The 17261-nt window shown below is 40.4% G+C and overlaps 1 long non-coding RNA gene across 1 annotated transcript; it reads left to right on the forward strand.

Moving 5' to 3' along the window:
* The first annotated feature begins 8991 nt into the window (after positions 1-8991).
* On the forward strand, positions 8992-14817 carry LOC130543218 (uncharacterized). The gene is made up of 2 exons (XR_008958386.1): positions 8992-9163; positions 12950-14817. It is a non-coding gene; the product is annotated as an uncharacterized LOC130543218 (long non-coding RNA).
* The last annotated feature ends 2444 nt before the right edge of the window (positions 14818-17261 follow it).

A 17261-nucleotide genomic window follows, 5' to 3' on the forward strand; every position in this document is an offset into this window, starting at 1 on the left:
TGATGCTGTGAGGCAAGAGATAAGCGGACTTGTATCATTGTTAAAATATTCCATTTCTGAGTTTTAACAACTAATGCCTCTTCTGGATTCACAGCAGTTCCTGGGTTTTCAGGAAGTTGGCATAGCCACAGAACTCTTTGATCCTTGTTTCATGAATAGCGATATATTGAAAGGTCATTCTCCAAATCCAAACATGATCCTTATTTGATCCTCTCCCATTGCCAATAATCAAGGGGAGGGTGCCAGCCCCACTGTCTAGTGCTACTAATAATAACTAGCACATCATTTTAATTTTCTATGAAATTTCATTTTCCCAAAGAGATTTCATGCTTACTATCTCATTTTACATACAAACCAACTTGAGAGTAGGTTGGGTAAGAATAACTTATGCTTATCTGGGAAGAAATTGAAGTATAGAGAAGTGAATAATTTGCCCAAGTCAACCAAAAGGCCAGTGGCAGTGCCAAAAACAGACCTTGGTTCTCCAAACTTAGAATGGAGGCTCTTCAGTTTGGGCCAGACTGCTACGCATGGCAGGATAGAGCTACGCCCTCAAAATAAGGACAGAAGAGCACCCCTCCTTTCACCATGCTGGGGTCTAATACCACACACCTCCATAGGCAGCTTGTTTTTGTCCTCCCCCTAGGGAATAAGTAGTCAGTCCCCGAAGCTTCTCGACAGGTTCCACAGCTGGGTCACTGAATATCGGTCAACTGGCTTTCAAGGAATGATTTTTTTTTTAAATTTTTTAAAATGATTTTTTATTATATTATGTTAGTCACCATACAGTACATCCCCGGTTTCCGATGTAAGTCTCAATGATTCATTAGTTGCGTATAACACCCAGTGCACCATGCTATACGTGCCCTCCTTACTACCCATCACCGGTCTATCCCATTCCCCCACCCCCCTCCCCTCTGAGGCCCTCAGTTTGTTTCTCATAGTCCATAGTCTCTCATGTTTCATTCCCCCTTCTGATTACCCCCCCTTTCTTTATCCCTTTCTTCCCCTACCGATCATCCTAGTTCTTATGTTCCATAGATGAGAGAAATCATATGATAGTTGTCTTTCTCTGCTTGACTTATTTCACTTAGCATTATCTCCTCCAGTGCTGTCCATGTTGCAGCAAATGTTGAGAACTCATTCTTTCTGATAGCTGAGTAATATTCCATTGTATATATGGACCACAGCTTCTTAATCCAGTCATCTGTTGAAGGGCATCTCGGCTCCTTCCACGATTTAGCTATTGTGGACATTGCTGCTATGAACATTGGGGTGCATATGGCCCTTCTCTTTACTATGTCTGTATCTTTGGGGTAAACACCCAGTAGTGCAATGGCTGGATCATAGGGTAGCTCAATTTTTAACTTTTTAAGGGACCTCCACACTGTTTTCCAGAGTGGCTGTACCAACTTGCATTCCCACCAACAATGTAGGAGGGATCCCCTTTCTCCACATCCTCTCCAACAATTGTTGTTTCTTGCCTTGTCTATTTTTGCCATTCTAACTGGCGTAAGGTGGTATCTCAGTGTGGTTTTCATTTGAATTTCCTTGATGGCTTTCAAGGAATGAAACCAAACTTCTGGGTAGCAACATAAAATCTCAGACCCTTAATGGGCCTCATATGAGTTATGAATACTATTTTAGGAATCTGAGCCCAAGCCTGCCTCTTAGTTACACTACTTTTAAGCAAAATCATTAATAACTCTATACTCTTAGGGACCAGTGGCCCATATGTGTTCGAATATGTTTGATCCAGGTTTGGTTGCCTCAGGTGTAATTTGCAAGTGATTATTTGCAGAAACCAGTCATTTTTCTAGATAGTGTCTTAATGTAGGCTTGAATCAAAGAATGGATTGAATCAAAGCAGGCACCTGAAATTTGAGCCCCGCCATCTGTAATAGAATATTCTTGTTTCTCTCTTTATTCATTTTCTGCCTCCATTATTTTTGCTTGCTCAGCATCCCTTTCGTCATTCCTCTAGGGGTATTACTCTTCCTCCATTGTATGTGTTACTGGTAGGGCTGCCAATCATAAGATCTCATTCACTTTCTTCAGAAGGGTGCAAATGTCTTCAACATAGCTCAGTCAGCTTCTCTTTCCAGGTCATGTGGTAAATGCATGGCTGACTTTACAAAAAGTCATCAAATTGTTTTCCAAAATGGTCATACCACCTACATTCCTACCAGAAATGTATAAGCCAGATCCAGCTACATAATTTGCTGGATCCAGTGAAAATTAAAATGTGTGGTTCACTGTTCAAAAAGCAGGAAATATAAAGCTCTTTTCTTCTGCGATCTCTCTCTTGACTTGTCATGGTGATTTTGATTTTTTGCTTATGTTATTAGTTATTGTCATAAAGTTTACTGCCATTTCATCTTTATATTATGTAATATCAAGGGATTTAATACATATATGGAAAATTTTCTTTGTATTATGATGTTTGGACATCTCAAAAGCCTTTCTGGCTGGGGAGAGACTGCTCCCTCATAGGCTAGCCAATTTATACTCTTCCAGGACCCATTAACCATAGACTATGCCCTGGGCAGGCACCTGCCATCTGACATGGGACCCATTTGAACCTAAACTTCCACAAAAACAAAAACAAAACACAAAACCCTGTTAAGTCTTGATCTTATTATTCCTGGTCTGGGTGCTTTCACTCATTTATACCCCAGTAAACATTTGTTTCAACCAAATGTGACAAATGCTGAGCCCCATATCAACTCCAATAAGTACCCACTTGAAAAGAATACCCCAGTCCCACATCCCTGGGCCAGGAATTCACTGCTGGAGATGACATCACCTCAGATGACATGGTCTCTACCCAAGACTCGCCATTGGAGATGACTTCTGCCACTGTGTGAGAGATACTTCGTCCTGGATACTAAGATCGCCACCCAAACAATGCCTCTGGACTGCCTCTCCTTGCACACAAATTGGATGCAAGACATGTTTGCTTTTCTTCTTTTGATAGTAGGGATTCTATTATGTTTCTGAGCTCACTGTCTGCCTAGCCCTTGATCCTATATATTCCTTGCTCTCTTTTCAAATGTGTATCCCTACATTACCATGCCTAATGAGGAATCTGGTAGAAGTTACTACTATCTGTGCCGTTCTAAAAATTAATGGAGATTATCATTTTCCCCAGGAGGCACTTGCCTCCTAATTGTCAAGACTTTGACCCTCCCACTGCCTTCTCCTACTCTCCACCTCCAGCTTCCCACCACGATCTCCCACCTTGCATCTCAGACCACAAAACTACTAGTCTTAATATATACTCTACTAACTTATCATTTCATACCCTTCGACAACATAACTGCCAGACCTGCCACCTTGACCTGGACATATTTCTAACAAACTTTATAACTCCACCAAGATAGTATTTAAAACATTCAAAATTTCAGATCTATTTTTCTTGGTTAATGTCGTGTTAATGAGGAATGTAGTTGTGGACCAGCCTGTGGAGACTCTTTGTACTTCTACTTCTATTCCTCCTCCCTACTCTTCAGTAATAAAATGTTTTCTATGCTGTTTAGGGCAGCTTATGCCATAGTCTAAAAACCTACACTACTATCATCCAAAACTTTCCTTAATATGATGTTAAAACATCAGAGGACCAATTGCATTGTGTGTGTGTGTATCTTCCCCCTGTACATTGTCATGTTTTGACATCTTAAAAACCCTTGCTGATTGGGAAGAATGTACCCTCCTGGGCTAGCCAATTCTTAAAGATAGCAAGGAATTCAGCCTGAGCATGCCTTTGATACACAAGCTGTCCAGTCCAGAACATGTTCCTCTTTCTGGCCCATGCACCCCCACTAGGCTACATTCCTTTGACTTTATCACCCCAGGTATTCCTTAACTAGGGACCACACCTGTAGTCTAAAGCCCATAGAAATCATTCAGATTAGTCTATCCTACATTGTTTTCTTGTCCTGTCTTGAATTCTCCAAGGAAACACCAATAAAGACCATGGACAAAGTGCACTGCTCCCGGCCCCACCCCCACCAGCACACATAACCACCCCCACTCGTGTTTTCTGCCTCTTGACCACTCTGGTGTCTTTCCCATATGGCCTTGTGTGCCTCCTGTCTTTAGGACCTGTAAGTATAATTACCTTTGTTTTGTCTTGAGCCTCTCCTCTGTCTCCTCTTGTGTCTGTACCTGACTGACGGTCTCATAAAAGAATCCCAAACAGCCAGTTTTAGGTGCAAAGACAAGAGCTTTTAGCTTGTATGTGGAATCACTGAAATTACACAGTTTGGAGTTCATAGCTCATATATTTATTTAACTCTTAGGAAAACATTAGAAACACTGCACAAAACTAACTCAACTATGTCTATTTCTCTTCTCCACACATGCACTTTGTAGCAAGGCTACCTTAGGCTTACTGATGACTAAGGAAGAGCTGAAAGGAACAGGAACTCTAGGTTGCCTGATCTTTTTTGTTCCTTTTGTGTCTTAGGTCTTCATTTTCATTTTAAGTAGCTGGCTAACACAGGAGGTAACACAAGTGAAAAAGGAAATGATAGCGTTCTTTGGCGTTTCATGTTCCTTGGAATGCTATTCCACTTTCTTCATTCAAAGCAAATTCTGGTTCAAATGGCATGTGTGGCCTCTTGAGTAGGATTGCCAGTGTTAGCAAATAAAAATCTGAGATGAACAATTAAATCTAGGTCTCAGACAAACCGCCCATCATTTCTGTAGTACAAGTACATCCCAAATCCTGCATAGGGCATACTGTATGTTACCTGGCAACTCAATATCTTAGGGCTATCAGCGCCCCCTGCTTCCTCAGTCATACATGTAACATAATTTGTTTTTTAAAACTGTGGTAAAATACACGGAACCATTAAGCATTTTTAAGTGTCCATTCAGTGGCATTAAGTACACTTACATTATTGTGCAACCATCACCCACAGAACTCTTTTCATCTAGCAAAATGGAAACTCTGTAGCATTAAACACAAACTCTTCATTTCCCTGTTGCCCCCAGCCCCATGGCAACCACCATTCTACTTTCTGTCTCTATGAATTTAGCTGCATTAAGTACTTCAAATGAGTGGGATCATACAGTATTTTTTTTAAAGCATTTTAAAGCCCTTTTGCAACTCACTATTTCACTTAGCCTGATGTCTTCAGGGTTCATCTATGTTGTACTGTGTGTCTGAATTTCCTTCCCTTTAAGGCTGAGTAATATTCCATTGTACATACATGCCACATTCTGTTTATCCAGTCATCTATTGATTGATACTTGCATTTCTTCTACATTTTAAGTATTGCAAATAATGCCGCCACGAGCATGGTTGTACAAAGTCTCTGCTTTCATTTCTTTTGGGTTATATACCCAGAAATGGAATTGTTAGATCATGTGATAATCCTATTTTTAATTTTCTGAGGAACAATATGATTAGTTTTTATTTGCTTTGAGTCTTGTTGAACAGCCATGCATTGTGTTCACCAGAATTCTGTGTTCATGGGACTCTGCAAACACCATATCTAAATGAGGCGGCAAGAAATGAACCAGCATATTATGGGCATCTCCTCTGCTCACATGCATTTTCCATTGTTTCATTGGACTTCACTTAGAAAACACTAGTTCAAAGGTAAAATTGATATTAAGAATTTCAGGACAGTGACAGCACAGCCCTAATTCAAGTGTGGAGCCCTTCTGAGCATGGTGCCCAGGAAACCAGCCTTGTATGAGAGTTCCAGTTGCTCCATATTCTCCCTCACATCACTATTGTCAGGCTCTTTGATTTTAGCCATTGTATGGTTGTGAAATGGTATCTCATTGTAGTTTTAATTTGAATTTCCTTGATGATTAGTGATGTTGACAATCTTTTTCTTTACTTGTTGGCTCTTTATACATCTTCTTTTAGTTGTGTCTTTATATAATTATGTATGTTTGTCCATTCCCCCCATTGGTTTATCTTGTTATTGAGTTGTAAGAGTTCTTTATGTATTATGGGTATCAGTCATTTGTGATCCATATCTTTGTATGTGATACTAGATTCTAGATACGTAGATACTACATGTGTATCTATGCAGTTATCTATACTATATATGTATCGATATACATACATACTATATATAGATATATACACATTATAGATGTTTTTTCCTCCCAGTGTCTGATTTGCCTTTTAATTTTCTTAATGGCATCTTTGAAGGAGAATGCTTTTAATTTTGATGAAGTCCAATTTATCAGTGTTCATCTTTTATTGTTTATGCTTTTTGTGTCTCACCTAAGAATCCTTGCCTAATCCAAAATCACAGAGATTTCTTTCCTCCTCCTCCTCCTCTTGTAATTTGTCTTCCTTCCCCCCACCCCCTTCTTTTTCTTTATCTTCTTTAGCTGTTCTATTTAAATCTATGATCCATTTTGAGCTTATTTTTTAGTGTGGTGTAAGGTAAGAATCCAGATTAATTTTTTGTTTGTTTTTGAATATGGGTATTCTTTTGTTTCAACACAATATGCTGAAAATACTATCCTTCCCATTGAACTCTTCAGTAAAAATCAGTTGAGTGTGTATGTATGAGTCTACTGCTAGGTTCTCTGTTCTACTGTGTTGTTCTATATATCATTTCTTCTCCATTCTACACTCTTTTGGCTATTTTAGATCCTTTGTGTTGTCATATAAATTTTATAATCAGCATGTTAATTTCTATGTAAAAGAATGTTGTGGGGTGGGGAGGGGCACCTGGCTGGCTCAGTCAGAAGAGCATCTGACTGTTGATTTCGGGGTCATGAGTTCAAGCCCCAAGTTGGGTGTAAAGATTCCTTAAATAAAAACCTTTTAAGTCCCTCTCCCCCAAGGATGTTGGCATTTTGATTGGGAACGCATTGAATCTATAGATCAATTTGGGGAGAAATGACATCTTAAAAAACATTGAATCTTTCAATCTATCAATATTGTATATATCTCCATTTATTTAGGTTTTCTTTAATTTCATCAATGATTTGTATTTTTTTAGTGTATTTTGTATATTTTGTTAAATTTATGCCTAAGTATGTCAGATTGTTTGAAGTTATTGTAAATATTATTTTTGTACAGTTTTAATTTCTAGTTCTTCATTACTAGCATATAGAAATGCAATTGGTTTTTGTATTTTGAGCTTATATTCTCTGATTTTGCTACACTCACTTATTCTAGTAGTTTTTTAAAGATTCTTAATTATATTCTGTGTACCAATCATTTCATATGCAAATAAAGTTTTTTTTTTCTTGCCTTGTAACACTGTCTGGGACTCCCATTACTTTTAGTTATCTGAAAATATTTTATTTCTCCCCTATTTCTGAAGGATCCTTTCTCTGGACATAACATTCTGGATTGATAAAGTTTCCCTTTCAGCACTTGGGAGATTTTGTATCTTTGACTCTGGCCCTATATTGTTTCTCATCAGAAACAATGTATGTTTTTGATATCTTCTTTCTCTTGCTGCTTTCAAGACATTTTCTTTATCTTTGGTGCTCGGCAGTGTGACTACAATGTACCTAGATAGTTTTATTTGAATTCATTTTATTTGGTGTTCTGTGAACTTTTTGGATCCATGAGCTTTAATCAAATTTTGGAAAATTTTGGTCATTATATCTTTGAATATTTTTTATGCCTCATTCTAATTCTCTTCCTTTTCTGGGTCTCCTATTATATATATCTTAATCTGTTTGGTATTTCCCCCCACGGGATCCTGGGTTTATCTTATCAGGATTTGACTGAAAAGAATAATTCATATAACATGTCCAAAGAAAATTAGGTTCAAATAAATAGATCGTCTTTAGAGAAATTACACAAGATGGTCCCGTATATGAGTGTGTGTGTGTGTGTGTGTGTGTGTGTATGTGTATAAGAGGGGAGATGATGGGGGTTTACATATCACCCCACGATGGCACAGTGGTTAGACCTATTAGATCTGGAGACAGACACACTGGTTTCAAATTCTGGTTTTGCAACCGACCTCTTGAAGCCTCAGTTTCTCCATCTATAAAATGGGGACAATATTAGTATAGACACACCTCAGAGGGAGATATTGTGGGTTCAGTTCTGGACCACTGCAATAAAGCTAATATTGCAACGAGTCAAATGAATTCTTTGGTTTCACAGCGCATATAAAAATTATGTATACACTATGTTGTAGACTATTTAGTGTGTAATAGTATTATGTCTAAAAAAACAATGTACATACCTTAATTAAAAATACTTTATTGGGGTGCCTGGATGGCTCAGTCGTTAAGTGTCTGCCTTCGGCTCAGGGCGTGATCCTGGTGTTCTGGGATTGAGTCCCACATCAGGCTCCTCTGCTAGGAGCCTGCTGCTTCCTCTCCCACTCCCCCTGCTTGTGTTCCCTCTCTCACTGGCTGTCTCTCTCTCTGTCAAATAAATAAATAAAATCTTTTTTTAAAAAATACTTTATTGCTAAAAAATGCTAACCATCATCTTTAGTTAGTCGAAATCACCGATCACAGATTACCATAACAAATATAATAATGAGGAAGTTTGAGATATTGCAAGAATTACCAAAATGTGACAGAGACACAAAATAAGCAAATGCTGTTGGGAAAATGATACTGACATTCTTACTTGATGCAGGATTGCCACACACCTTCAATTTATAAGAATTGCAATATCTGTGAAGTGTAATAGAATGAGGTATGCATGTACCTAATTTATGGCATTATAAGAAGGAAAAATTGTACTTTGTTGTTTGAATTAGCATTTATTTTTAAATTAGTGAGGCTGAGCATCTTTTAATGTATTTATAGGTCATATTTTTCCCTGTGAATTGCCTGCTTGTATTGTTGTGCATTTACATATATTCATTGAGTTAATATTCATTGGGTTATGAGTTTTTTCTTATTACTTTAGATATATTATGAAGTTAAAATATTAGGATGTATTATTGCTCATATTACTATTTTGTTGATTATATGTGTTACAAATTCTTATTCCTAGTTGAATTTTTAAAAACTGTTTATTAATAATTTCTAAAGAAATTTACAATTATTATAAAATAAAATGTGACAATATTTCTCTTTATAGCTGTTGGACTGAGGGCCTCCATTCCCAGCTGGCAATTGGCCAGAGGCCACCCTCAGTCCCTTGCCACATGGGCCTCTCCAACATGGCGGCTTAGTTCATCAAAGCATGCAAGCTAAGAAGGTAATAGAGAGAGTCTGCTAATAATATAGAAGTCACAATATTATGTACTCTCCTCATGGAAGTAATATCCCATCATCTTTGTCATCTTCTATTGATTAGAAGCAGGCCACTGGGTCCAGCCCACCCTCAAGAAAAGGGGATTACAAAAGGGCATGATTACCAGGAGGCAGGGGTACTCCTCTTTTTCTTTTGCCTGAATATCCAACCCATCAGCAAATCCTATTGGTTCTGCCTTCCATATATTCAGAAACAATCACTTCTTACCGCCTTCACTGCTACCACCCTGGTCTGAGCCATTGTGCTCTTTCAGCTGGAGTATTTTTTTTTTTTTTTAGATCTCTTGCTGTGTCCCCACTTCTTTTTTTTTTTAAATTATAATAATATTTTTTTTATTATATTATGTTAGTCACCATACAGCACATTCCTGGTTTCTGATGTAAAGTTCGATGATTCATTAGTTGCATATAACACCCAGTGCACCATGCAATATGTGCCCTCCTTACTACCCATCACCAGCCTATCCCATTCCCCCATCCCCCTCCCCTCTGAAGCCCTCAGTTTGTTGTTTCTCAGAGTCCATAGTCTCTCATGCTTCATTCCCCCTTCTGAGTACCCCCCCTTTCTTTATCCCTTTCTTCTCCTACCGATCTTCCTAGTTCTTATGTTCCATAGATGAGAGAAACCATATGATACTTGTCTTTCTCTGCTTGACTTATTTCGCTTAGCATTATCTCCTCCAGTGCCATCCATGTTGCAGCAAATGTTGAGAAATCGTTCTTTTTGATAGCTGAGTAATATTCCATTGTATATTTCAGCTGGAGTATTGCAACAGCATCCTAACAGGGCTTCCTGCTCCTGACTTTGCCTTCATTGACTCTATTTTCAAAACAAAAACGAGAGTAGATTCCATTAAAATTAGATCATGCTACTTCCTATCTGACTTGAAAAAGTCAAGGTTCTTATAATGGCGATCAACCTTCTATCCCTGGCTACCTCTCTGGCCTCATTTCCTATTATTCTCCCCTGCACTCACTGCACATCAGCCACTCCTTGCTATTTCTGAAACAAGTATGCCCCTATTTTAGGGCTTTGTATTACATGCTATGTCTGCCGGAAATGTCCCCCCTCCATAACTGCATGGCAACCTTCCCACCTTATTTAAGTCTTTACCCAAATGTCATCTTTATAGTGTTGCCTTCCCTAAACATCCTATTTGAAATTGCGAACTCCTATTCCCTATTCCCATTGCTTGCTTTGTTTTCCTAAATAACACATATCCCTACTAATATGCTTACTGTCAATCTGCACTAGAATATAGCCTCCATGAGAACCAAGATTCATTTTTTTAAAAGATTTAATTATTTTAGAGAGAGAGAGCGAGCGAGCACATACGTGTGCACACAAGTGAGGGAGGAGCAGAGGGAGAGAGAGAGAGAGAGAATCTCAAGCAGGGTCCATGCCCAGTGCAGAGCCCACACAGGGCTTGATCATGACCTCAGCCAAAACTGAGAGTTGGATGCTCAACTGACTGAGACACCCAGGTGCCCTGAGAACTGAGATTCTTGTCTGGTTTACTGCTGTATCTACGGCAACGTGAGCATGGTAATATCTTAAACATATTTGTTTAGTGAGTGAACGTATTTACATATTTAATCCATCTGGAATTAATTTTTATGAATGGTTGGAGATAAGAATGTACCTTAATCATTCCACCTGCAAACAGGGCCAATTATTCCAACATCTTGTATTTAATAATTTATCCCACACACCACCCTTTTCCCCTGACTTGAACTATAAATAGAGTGTAATGTTCCATAGAGCATTATCTATTTCTCTACCAGCTTTTTAATATTCTAGCTTTACGGCATCCTCTAATGAGGCTTGGCCTCATGAACACTGGAGCTGGATAATGATCCTGTATTCTCAGAAAGAATTTGTAGATTTTCACTCCAGTTCTCTTACATTTCCTATGTCTCAGTCCCCCTTTGGATTTCTGGATTTTTGTGTTTCATGCTAAATGAACAATGAATCAAAACGTTGGTGATAATGGTGATGGTGATGATGAAGAAAACCCATGAATCTACCAGCCATGACATCTTTTGGGTAAGAGAAGTGGTGAACAATGACAAATCAGATAAAATTGACAGTCATAAACTATTTTGTACGGCCCTTACCTTCAGCAGCTAGTGCATGATCTCCAGCTCCTCTCAAAGTCTTCTTACTTCTTCCTGTGAGACTCCTCAGAGTGTCTCACATGTGCTTACAAACAAGTTCTCTCAGCTCCCACCCACTGTCTAAGGCTACAATGTCAGTAAGGATCTGATACTATAGAGGTCATATCTTAGATCTAGCAACCCCGGACCTGACCCCAAGAAACAACTTCCTGTAGAAGAGTAGACTTTGAGGTTTGGAATATTGTCCATGGTATTTGTAGACATTAAAAGTGAGAAGAGCTTGGTTCACTCAAATCGTCTCGGTCATGTTATATTTTTAAACAGCTAAACCTCTGTACAAATAAGGAAAGAAACTGAGTCATAGTTGGCTGCCCCAGCAAGATTACAGTTTGCCTCACAGGAATGGGAACCACTTATCTTTGCTACTAGTTTTGCCCGAGTTCCTTGGGGTGATACAGGTAGTAAGAGAAAGTAGTGATCAGAGTTTTCCAGAACCTTGTAGAGAACCAAAAAAGGATAAGATGCCAGTGTCATAGCTCTATTCACTCAGACACTGAATAAGGTAGCCAGCACTGTACTACCCTTTCATTCTTATTTTAGACCCTGCACACTTATAATGGAATTTCTAGTTCTAAGTGAGCATATTCCCATAGGGACCCAACAAAATTTAAAAATAAGAAACACTGAGAACAAGATTATCATCACAGGATACAAATTTGGTCCCAACAAAAACAATGCCAGAAACACTTCCAGCAATCATTAAGAAGGTCTTCAGAACTATGACTGACGTCAATCTGTAGCCAAACAAAAGTCAGAATTTTTCTGAGTCTTAAAGGCAGACATGCCAAAATAAATACACAAACTTAAACAGTCATTTTGCAACAAAGCAGTCTCCAAGGAGAGACCTCAAATGTTAATTACAAAATGCATCAGTTTCCCAACCATGGAGAAATTGTGTCATCAGATAACTCAGTTCAATGAACTTTCAATATTATTGTGTCAACAGCAGAGCCTCTGGGAAAGCTGAATTGAAAATAGACATTTTTTTTTCATTTTCTATGTCAGGAAATTTGAATGAAAATTGGTTAGGTTTATTTACATTATTTCAGTTACATCTAGAAACAGCAGTGTAGAATATGAGTGGAAATGGCACGTTCCCATTACCAGCTCTAAGAATGTATGTGGAGAGGCTGAATTTAGATGAAGAGCAAAGGGTAAAATTTAAGTTAAATGAGTAAGAACAAATGCCTTGATGACCTCACCTATTGGAGCATCCTCTAGCTTTTGCTTTATGGGTTGTCACAGCCTGGAGTTCTGAGTGAGTCAGGTAAACTCAACCACAGCAAGCTAAAGGTGCTTAGGTCTAGATTTTGTAGCCTGTAGAGAGGGACACTGCATGAAGTGGCTCTTGTGCTCCAAACACCTTTACATTATTTCTGAAGAGCCCATCTGTGGGCTCAAGTTACCTTCCTTTTAGCACTACAGGGTCAGACTTCCCCGTTCTGATGTGTTGCCGATTATGTGAGAAAATATCCTTGGACTGGGGAGTCCAACTTCCCAAGTGCCTTGCTTATCCTCCATGTTTGACTTTTGGTTCTTTCTTGCTTTACAGGATCTTTACAGATAGTACGGGGAGATGCCAGAACTGTGCTATACCACTGCCACTGAATCCCTGGTCTTCTTTGTGCCTTTGAGAAGACTTCTATTTAGCAACTAGAGGAAAACATCCAGATATGCCCTACCCTCATCCATATGCCCAAACTAAAAGGCTTATCTGCCCAGATTCTCCTCTGCCATGGTGTCAGTCTGAATCTATAGACTGTCTCCCCGCTAGTCTTTGCTTATTGAAATCTTGGAAGGTCATCTTGGGAGGCTGTACTTTTTCCAGGAAGCCATCTTTGCTTACTCTAATAGAAACTGTTCTGCCTCATTTACAATTGTTTATCCCTCAAGGGCTAGAGTAAGATTTTCAGAGGACCATGGCTCTGAAAAGGTTTTGGCATTCTTCCATTATTCAAAATGTAAACAATTCTAAAATATAAAATATGTGTACAAAGGTCTAACCAGTTCTACCCACCCCCTCCATAATTGCTAGACAGGAGATTTTTTTAAGGGGGAGGGGCAGAGGAAGAGAGAGAGAGAATCTTAAGCAGGCTCCATGCCCAGCACAGAGGCTGACGTGGGGCTCAGTCTCACGACCCTGAGATCATGACCTGAGCTGAAATCAAGAGTCGGACACTTAACCGACTGAGCCACCCAGGTGCCCCAACAGGTGATTTTTTTTTTTTAAAGATTTTATTTATTTATTCGACAGAGATAGAGACAGCCAGCGAGAGAGGGAACACAAGCAGGGGGAGTGGGAGAGGAAGAAGCAGGCTCATAGCGGAGGAGCCTGATGTGGGAGGAGCCTGATGTGGGGCTCAATCCCATAACGCTGGGATCACGCCCTGAGCTGAAGGCAGACGCTTAACTGCTGTGCCACCCAGGCGCCCCCAACAGGTGATTTTTAAAACATATACAAAATTCTTTCAAAACTTATTTTGGTCCTCCTGATTTGGTGGCATTCAAGGTGATGCTAAGGCTGTCTTTTGGATTATCCACCTGTTTCCTTCACTAGAAGAAATGCATTATGAGATTGGGGACTTTGGCTGATTAATCACTATACCTCTGAAACCTAGAACAGCATCCACATACAATAAATGTTCAATTTGTTCAACTAATGAATAAAAGGGAAATCATCAGGCTGTCCTCAAATATATTAAGAACTTCACGTGTGGGATGTGTAGGTGGGGATACCAGTTTAGGTTTTCTCCTGTGCTGCTTAAGACAAGGACCTATGCATGGGAACTTCCTACTGGGACTGAAGATAAGAATTCTGTGACATTTAGAGTTAGTCAACATTACCCTTTTGCAGCCTTGTGAAGTAATAACCTCTCCATTAGTGGAAGTACTCAGATTAGAGGAGCATCTATCAGAGAATTCCTTCTTCTAGAAGAGAGTTGGAAAAGACGACTGTGATATGTAGAATGATGACCCCCAAGGACGTCTGTGTCCTAATCCCTAGAGCCTTTGAGTGTTATTTTACATGGTAGAAGGCATTTTATACATGTGATGAAGGTAAGGACCTTAAAATGGGGAGATTATTCTGGATTATGGGGGGAACAATCTAATTATGTGTCCTTAAAATCAGGCAACGTTTTCCAGCTGATGTCACAGTCAAAGGATGATGTGAAGAACAGTCAGAGAGGTGCAATATTGCTGGCTTTGAAGAAAGAGGAAGCGGGCCACAAACCAAAGAATACGGTTAGCCTCTAATAGGTAGAAAAGGCAAGAAAAGAGTCCCCTGCCCCCAAATATGGCCTCCAAAAAGGAACACAGCCCTGCTATCACTTTGATTTTTATGACTTCTGTTGAGTTTTTGACTTCTGTTGGAACTCTAATGTACAGAATTGTGAAATAATAAATTTGTGTTTTAATCCATCAAGTTTGTTGGAAAACTAATAAAACAACCTTTAAGGTTGTTTTCCAGATCTAAGGTTCTATAATGCTGAACTGTTGGAGGAAGGACTGGATTAGAACCAGGAAAACAATTCCAAAGGTGAGGGTTTTTAAGCATGGAGGTGGTTTATCGAGTAGACTGTGAAATCCTATCTTCCACGAGATTAAAGATCAGAATGGGTGAATGTGATCCGTCTAGAGCTCAGTCTAAAGTTCCACTACCCAAGAGTTCTGGGGATAAGCTAGATGAATTTCTACTCCCTGGAGTCTATAAAAGGTCTCAGAAGTGAAAAGGTAGGGTTTCTCTAAGATTGGGGCAATCTGCATTCATTCATTCATTCATTCATTCATTCATTCATATGGCCTTTAAATGGAATTTCCCTTCTGAATGCTTTGGGTTTTAGGTGAAAATGTCCAAACTGAAGCAATTTAAAATCTCTACTTCCTATTTGGAATGAGATACAAGATTTCATATGAACATATACATAAATAACACAGCCATTGATATTATGTTCAAATGAGCCTGCTACTTGATTTTGAGTGATTAAGCAAGGCTGCTTATTTCCATACAAAGGTCTGTTACAATAGGAACCATTTTGATTGTATCTTAAGTTTAAGAAAACTCCCTTTTGCCTCAGGGGAGTGCAAGCCCTTGAGCCTGCAAATCAATTTTCACACAACCAGAACCCTCTCCAGGAATCTGTTCTAACTTGAAAACTAAGGCCCCACAGAGAGGGAGAGAATTTAGCTGCAGATTTCACTTAAAACTCCCCTCAGTCTGTGATTTTGAGTGTCACTGGCCTCCGGCTTCAAGGAAGTCAGCAAGCATGCCTTAAGCAGTACCTGGAGGTTCCGGCTTTTTTTTTTGGAGGGTTACACTTGTTTTGGAAAGTGACATGTAAATTGAGCTGGACTGTTGATAATTCCAGGATAGTTCCAGCCATATGTGATGTGAGGGATCAGTGGCATTGACTACAGTGTCACTGTCTCAAGAGTCAGCCTCCCTTCCCCACACGGCACAGTTAAGTTCTTGTCCGTGTCTGTCTGAAGGGAGGTGGAGAGGGAGTGGATGTAGGGGGCAGTTAGTGTCAAAATTGCCTCCTTTGCACCCTCAGCATTTCTCATCTGTCCTTGTGCACCAATCAGTTTAGTGATATAGAATCTAGTTTTGCATCAGCGATGATGAGGCCACTTCACCTAGGAGCTGCTACATCTGGGCTTGAAAATCTGTCAGCCAGGAGACATCATTATGATGGGATGCATGTGGCCTTCAAACGACCAGTTACATTCCCTAGAATTCCTAGACCTTGGACATTAACGCCATTTCATCCAGAGGAAACTGAAGATGAGAGAACTATAGAGTCTTGTTTTAGGTCACTTTCTGACTTCTAGTCCTATTTTTTGACTCCTAGTCCAGTGTGTTTTATGCTTCAGAGGACTGTGACCCAAACTGGTTTCAAATAAGGCTGAGGCTAAACATTTCATAAAGAGATCTAGCATCTTGGTTGAGAGTACAGCCTCTGGAATCCAGGATATCTGGGTGTGAATCCTGCCACTTACTGGCAATGTGACCTTGGGTAAGTTACTAAACCATGACTTTACCCAGCAAGTCAGAATTTGACCCAATCCCTGGTAAGGGGACTCCAAGAAGGATTGGGTAATTTTTATTTCTTAACCAGCCCATCCGATGGGAGCAGGGAAGGGTGGGTGGATGTTGTTCAGAGGAGCCAGAAATTGACTGAGACCCAGATAATCAAGAGGCGTGACATTTCTTGCTCACCACAGTTTGCGAGCTGACATTCTTACCAGCCACACCAGAAAATCCCAAGAATTCTCATGCTCCGCTATCCCCAAGGCTATTAGCTCCGTCTGACCATCAAACATTCACCCTTCTTGAGCCGGCTTGTTTCCAGGCCTTTTTCCGTCCTATTGTCTCCTGCCTGCTTTCCAGTCGGAAGGCTGGGATCTCCCACGCTGCCAGAGCCAGAGGAGCCCACGGTGGCCGGAAAAGCTCTGGCTTCGCGGGCTGCAGAGACAAAAGGCACGGGGACCGCGCCTTCCCGTACTTCACACCAGGCGAGGCTCTGGAGAAGTCCTGAGCTAACGTCGGGTCCACCCGTGGGCGGGCGAAAAAAGGAGGGCTCAGGGGACAGAAACCTGACGCTTCTGCCCCCTCCCTACGGCGGGGAAGCCGCGATCCTGGGATGCACCGTCAGCACACCCAGGGCGAGGCCCACGTTTGGAAGCAAGGCGCCACGACACCAGGGACAGTCGGGGACCGCAGAGCCGGCGATGGCGGCCGAGGAGGCCCAAGTCCCAGGCTTCTGCCTATCAGGGTCCGTACTGACGGGTGTGCGCGTGCGCGCCTCCGAGTAGTCGGGGATCAAAAGCAGCAGAGCTGTCGGTGCGTCCGTGGCGTGAGCGGG

This window comes from Ursus arctos, unplaced genomic scaffold (assembly GCF_023065955.2).
Source record: "Ursus arctos isolate Adak ecotype North America unplaced genomic scaffold, UrsArc2.0 scaffold_10, whole genome shotgun sequence".
NCBI lineage: Eukaryota > Metazoa > Chordata > Mammalia > Carnivora > Ursidae > Ursus > Ursus arctos.